The following is a 6,960-nucleotide window of genomic DNA, read 5'->3' as shown; positions in this document are numbered from 1 at the left end:
TGCTTCGCTTCGCTATTGACTGGTTCGCTCTTCGTTATCCAGCTGAGTTCGATTGTCGTCGGTGCCAATTTTAATTTCGCTGTTCGGTGACTAGCTGGGAATGCTTCTGAACGGAGCAATTTTTCAGTACGTTTAATTTTTGGGAAAATGAACGAAGCAGTCAGCACATTGATTCTCACACTAGCGTTTTCTCAGTTCGTGACAGTTTACTGAAATTATACAAAAAGCAGATATAGGAACATTCATATAGAAATTTGAATCTTCTGTCTACAAACATATTGTATGTACTGAATTTTATATATGAACTTTTTTCAAATTTGAACAGTTATCAATCTAATAACCGCTTGAACAGTTTTCAGATTTGAAAGTTTTCAAATACGAAATTTTTTAAATTTCAAAATTATCAAATTCCCTTGTAAATTCCATTGTAAATCGCATACATCAGGTTGTGTACAAAAGAAAAACAAACTGTAAAGATCAAAGTAAGAAGCATTATTAGATCAAAGGTAACTTGTGAATTCAGCTATCACAGACATGAAAAAAGGTAGAGGAAACTGGAAAATGTCTCATCTGTCTACTTGAAATGCCAAGTATACATAAGACAATTAAGCTACACAAGTCAAAAAAAATATATGGAAAATATGTTTATTACAAGGGAAAACTGTCTCGTGATGTCAAAATTTGTTCATCTGATATACATGAAAAGATAACTCAAATGGTGAGAACCTCTCGCAAAAAAAAAAAACATAGCAGTGCTTGTAACCTAACAAAATGATCATCTCCATGCTTCTCTGGAAAGCTACATTTAAATAGGATATTAGGAAAAAGTTAGAAATTCCTGATGGTAATGTTTGAAAAACCTGAAGCAAGTCTACTATGTAGTACGGATCATGAAAAACTGAAGCAATAACACAAACATTTATCATAGTCAGTCGAACTGGAGGGCGGATTACTAAATGTATGAAGCTGCTTAAGCTGGAAACAGTGCTATGCATATCTTCTTCTTGGGAAATAAATTGTGTATCTGTACAGGTTATAGTTATCGGCATCAAAACGATTGATAGAAAAAGACATAGTGGGATCTCGAAAACAGAGCTACACGTTTCTTCTTAGAAGCAGCAAAACAGATATAGAAAATGGGGACTATGCGTTGTATTCTATGAAGGAGGTGTGGAACCTACGAAAGAGTGAGAAATTTCATTTTACTGTTTACCACAAACTGGATTGACAATGCATTTCAGAGTCTTCATGTTTCCCATGACGTTCTAGCTGAAGAAGCTCAGGGATTTTCAGGGATGAAAATATAAAGTTCAGAGTTACCAAATATACTCTTTTCTATAACTTATGTTTGTATATGTTCATATTCTTCTTGTGAAGATGGGATGAAAAGTTTCTGAAGATGACACAATTCGACGAGACTGGACTATTAGGGGAACGAAAACAAAGGATGAGAAGTGCCATGAACACCAGACCTGTGGATAATTATAGTGCTCATAAGAATTAATGGGCCAGTGCTATAAACTATTAGAAAGTGGAATAATTTTGCCATCAGATGGACAAGACAGTGGAGCCTAGTACCAACAAAAAGATGGTTTAAGGTGTGACATGATGGAAGGACACACCTCAACAAGACTAAATACAAACCGAACCTTGCAACATAACCCGTCGCCCCACCATGGACAACGACCCGTGCTTCCGCTCAAATAATCGTTGTGTGGCCAGCACTGTACGAGAATTGATTTATGTGCTAATTGTTTATATAACCTTGACACTGTCTAGATGGAGCTTCAGCTAAGAAGCTACTTAGTGAGTAGAAAGCGGCTTGGAGGAGAGAGAACACAAGAAGGTTTAGTCCATTCTTGAAGACATGAAGGTAGACCTAGACCATGCGAAGAAGTACCGGAGGCAAGTAGAGACAATTAACTTGAAGCTTGTTCATGAGGTGTGCAACATACTCTTGATGGAGGTTAAGGAATACAACTCTGAGATTGAACCCGTTAAGTGGCACTCTAAGAAATTGCGGGAGGATGTGGAAGAGGAATAAAAATTGCTATAGTATGAAACTTGTAGTTAAGCAAACTACAACAATATTCCTAGGTTTTTGTCGCCTATTTCGATTGTAGCAGTGGAGATAGCACTATAGTACGAGTAACAGAGAAAATTATAAAGGAAAATGAGTTGTGATTGTTTACTTTGGGTACAAAATGATTGTGGAAAAAACTATTAGAGTATCCAGGTACACATTATAGATTTATGTGCCGACTGTTTAGAGAAGCATAATGAAAACAGGTAAAAAGTACTTACATGTTTAGCAACGAATTGTCTTGATAATGGTATCTGATGCTCATTATACTTGTTTATCACAAGTTGAGTACAGATTTTTCACGTATGGCTTGAACGTCAACCTTTTTTTAACATACATGTATATGAAATGAAAGAAATGTCAGATATCAAATGTCAAAGAGTGTATAAAGTTCATACAGGAAAGAAAAAGTCAAATACTGAAGAACTAAAAGAATATGAAGCTAACATTTGAGAATGATTATACTTCAGTTCTGTTGTACCATCTAATGAACTGAATGACAAAAATCCCAGAATCATATTTGCATTTATTGGAAGAATAGATAATTCCATAATAAGCATAAAAAAGGAGACATAATAGAAAGGATTCTTGGCATGAGCAGTTCTACCTTCAACATAAATTAAAGCATGATGGTTTCCTGGAATGAATGGTATTCTACATTGAACAAAAAATAAAAAGCATGATTGGATTCTTCGAATGACGGTTTCTACCTTGAACAAAAACAAATTCTTGGAATGAACGGTTTCGAACCTTCAAAAAAAAATGTAAGCATGAAGGGATTCTTGGCATGAGTGGTTTCGTACCTTGAAGATAAATGCAAGCATGAACACATTCTTGGAATGAACTGTTTTCTACCTTGAACATAAATAAAAGCTTGAACAGATTTTTGGCATGAACGGTTTTCTACTTTGAACAAAAATAAAAGCATGAACGAATTATGAACGGTTTTCTATCTTGAACAAAAAAGAAAAGCATGATCGGATTCTTGGAATGAATGGTTTCCTACCTTGGAAAAAAGCATTAACTCATTCTTGGCATGAGCTGTTTTATGCCTTGAACATAAATAAAAGCTTGCACGGATTTTTTCGGAATGAACGGTTTTCTACCTTGACCATAAAATATAAGCATGAACGGATTCTTCTCATTAATGATTTCTTACCTTGACCTTAAATACAAGAATGAACAGAATCTTGGCATGAACAATTTTGATAGCTTCAACATTAAACGCATGAACAACTTCTTGGCATGAATGGTTTCCTACCTTGACCATAAATACAAGCATGAACGAATCGTTGGCATGAACTATTTTCTACCTTGAACAAAAATAAAAGCATGAACGAATTCTTGAATGAATGGTTTCGAACCTTGAACATAAATGCAAGCATTAACAACTTTGGTAGCTTGACCATAAAATACGAGCATGAACAGTTTTCAACCTTGAACAAAAAACTAAACCATGAACGTATTCTTGGAATGAAAGGTTTTCTACCTTAAACATAAATAAAAAGCATGAACGGATTCTTAGCATGAGCGGTTTTCTTCCTTAAACAAAAATAAAGCATGAACAGATTCTTGGAATGAACGGTTTCGTACTTTGAACAAAAATAAAATTATGAATGGATTCTTGGAATGAACGGTTTCGTACAATCAGCATAAATCCAAGCATGAACGGATTCTTGGCATTAGCGGTTTTCTACCTTGAACATAAATAAAAGCATGCACATTCTTGGAATGAATGGTTTACCTACTTTGAACAAAAATAAAAGCATGAACGATTCTTCGAATGAACGGTTCCGTACCTTGAATAAAAATGCAAAGCATGAACGGATTTTGGAATCAACGGTTTTCTACCTTGAACATAAATAAACGCATGCACAAAGCTTTTATTTCAATATCCATTGTCAAGATGAACAATTTTCTACCTTGAACATAAATAAACGCATGGACGGAGCTTTTATTTCAATATCCATGCAAGCAAGAACTGATTCTTGGCATGAACAGTTTTTTCCCTTGAACAAAAGTAAAAGCATGAACGGTTTTCTACCTTGAACAGTATCAGGACATGTGAAATGTGTGTGTGATTATTCTTTAATAACTAAAACTGTGATAGATGATATAGGAAACAGGGCCACAGAGTTGTACCCAGTACTCAAATCCGGAATCTGTATCAAGATGTAGCAGTTTGAACAAAACACACACTAACCTATCTACCATAACACAACGAAGTAAAAAATCAATAGGCTACACATCGAGCCCTTACTTGCAGCACCTCCTACAAGATCAAACATGGAGACCAATATGCTAATTTGGCTATGGCATTATATCAGGAGTAACAAAAGTGAAGCAACCAAACTTGCATCGATACATTTTGTTTTATTCTAACACAGCTGCAGAAAATATCAAATCTGTACCGTACTACACCTGCAGAATTGCAATGCTCACACCCAACCAAATCTGATTGGAATGGCTGAAAGCCTGAGATGTTTCTCCTCGCTCAATCCAGTAGCACTGCGGTAGTGCCCCTATTACAGTGCGATAGGCTATCGTAGAATACTTAACTATCCATTTCTATGCTCTCATCTTATTACGTGTATGCTAGTACAAATTAAATGCTGGACTAACCAATCACGCCGCTACTACCGTCCTGACTATATCACAGCAACAACATCGATTCACCAGGTAAACACCAGAAGCGCGTTCAGGCTGCCGGATCGAACATCTCTGGCACAAACCCTAGCTCTGATTTTCTCAATACGCGTACAAAAAAGCCACACATGGTACACAAAAATCGTCGGGAAGATGCCCTCGTTTCGGCCGGAGATGCATCGGCGCAGAATCGGATCAAAGCACAACGGGAAACTAACGAAACAGCCGGAATAAATAGTCCAGCAACGAGATGAAATCGCCTCACAATAAAGACGAATAGACCCCAAGAATTCAGTGCAGGGAGCGAACTGAACCTGAGGCTCCGGACGAAGTGGAGTGGAGCGGGGCGAGGCGGCGCGCGACTCGGCGATCTGATCCGTGCTTCGAGCTCATGATTTGGGAAGTTGGGGAATCGAAGCGGGTGAGAGGCGCTAGCCACGGAGACACCTAAGAACGAAGAAGAACGACGAGGAAACAAACAGAACACCGAAGCGGGAATTGGGCCGGCCCAAACGATGCGTGGGGGTGTGCGGCACGTCGTATACACCGACCTGGTCGGTGTATAGGACGCGCGTCAAATAGGGCCACGTTGATTAAAAAATTAGGTGAGGCCGGTGGTATAGTGCAGAGCAGAATACCGATCCAATAATGCAACAATCAATCGACTCGGTTATTTTTCTGTTGCTAAAAAACAGTTATTTTTCTTTTCATTACACGTTTTCTCTAGATCATGGCATAATGTAACTTCAAGTCATATCAAGGTACTAGCCTATTTTTCATTGGATGTCTCGACGTTCAACCATTTCTCGATAGGAGATCGAGACTAACCATCGTCGGCCACGTCGAATGTAGGCTGCATTGTGCCCACAACTTCTTTGAAGTCATGGTTCTGGGCACTATTGATGTGATAATCAACACATAATTACTGATATAGCACCATTCGAGACGGTGAGTAATGTCAAAAAAAAAAATGAAAATCAACATGTATATATCAATATTACTTTTGTGCGTTTTTTTAGAATTGTTGTAGACACTAGTTTATCTCTATATACATTCTTTTAGCGAACTTCATATCTACACATATAAATTAATTTTAATTATTTCAGTCATCTTAGGGCCCAGATTTTGGTTTGGCCCCGGGCCTCCGAAATCTCAGAACCGGCCTTGCTCGTACACGCTGCTACACTTGACGATCTGCTAGCTCTGGACTGCCCGTGCACGGTGCACCGCGCACCAGCCTCATGCCACTGCCTTGGTACTGCTGGCTCGCTTGCTTTTTTGTTTTTTTGAGGTTTTGCTGCTGGCTTGCTTTATCGCACATCATGCACGTAGACCGGATCAAGCCTGAGCCTTTGCCTCGCGCTCAACCTGCCCATGCATTGCAGCTGCCTAGGCCGCGTCAGCCCAGATGGGCTTCGGCCATGAGCCTATGTGGGCCGCAGCACTAGCCTGGGCACCATTGGCATTGCGCCCACTCGGGACCCACCTGCTTTCCGATCTCCATGATTCTGCCACGACGTCCTCTAGATTACGTCTAACCTAGTAGATTATACAAGGACAAACAATCATTACACAAGAATATAACATTTGATAACACGGTTCAGTGATTAACGACAGGGCATGTTAATTTGTGCCATGGGCGTCCGACCGTTTCCAAATTCCTTTTTTTTTTTACAAGATAAGGAGCTTTATTTCAAACGGTGGGATTACAATCCTTTGAAAGGAATGATGGTGTGAAATTAATCCACAAGCACCTTCTTCTCTCTAAACTGGCTCTCTTAGCATAAAAATGGGCTCCTTCATTAGCTTGACGCCCTACAAAAAAAAATTAATAATAGAGAAATTTCCACTACGCTCCTTAATTTCCTCGCATATACTGGCAATCTCAGATCTGCCTCCACCAGAGTCTTTCATAAGCTTCAACACTTCTAGTGCATTTGTTTCAATCTCGATTGAACGATAGTTTCGTTCCAGGGCAAGGTGAACTCCATCTCTCACCGCGTGTGCTTCCATGACTAGAGGGTTCGCAACATGTTCATACCATAGGGCTTCTCCCCAAATAAGGCCACCATTGTGGTCCCTCGCAACCAGCCTCGTGGCACCTTGATGCAAATCAGAATTAAAACTAGCATCAACATTAAGTTTGATGATTTCCTGAGAAGGTCGCCTCCAGCAAGCTTTCGGTTTTACCGCAGGTGGTTTCTTCTTGTTCCCAATCTGGGCGAGGTCAT

General features: G+C 39.1%; 1 long non-coding RNA gene across 1 annotated transcript; it reads right to left on the bottom strand.

Moving 5' to 3' along the window:
- Window positions 1-495: 495 nt before the first annotated feature.
- Window positions 496-5,156, bottom strand: LOC124657780. The gene is made up of 3 exons (XR_006988842.1): window positions 5,044-5,156; window positions 2,305-2,405; window positions 496-799 (listed from the first exon to the last, which is right to left on the bottom strand). It is a non-coding gene; the product is annotated as an uncharacterized LOC124657780 (long non-coding RNA).
- Window positions 5,157-6,960: the final 1,804 nt, after the last annotated feature.

This window comes from Lolium rigidum, chromosome 5 (genome assembly GCF_022539505.1).
Source record: "Lolium rigidum isolate FL_2022 chromosome 5, APGP_CSIRO_Lrig_0.1, whole genome shotgun sequence".
Classification (NCBI taxonomy): Eukaryota; Viridiplantae; Streptophyta; class Magnoliopsida; order Poales; family Poaceae; genus Lolium; species Lolium rigidum.
Note: the sequence above shows the minus strand (reverse complement) of the source record. Positions and strands in the feature narration are given on the sequence as shown.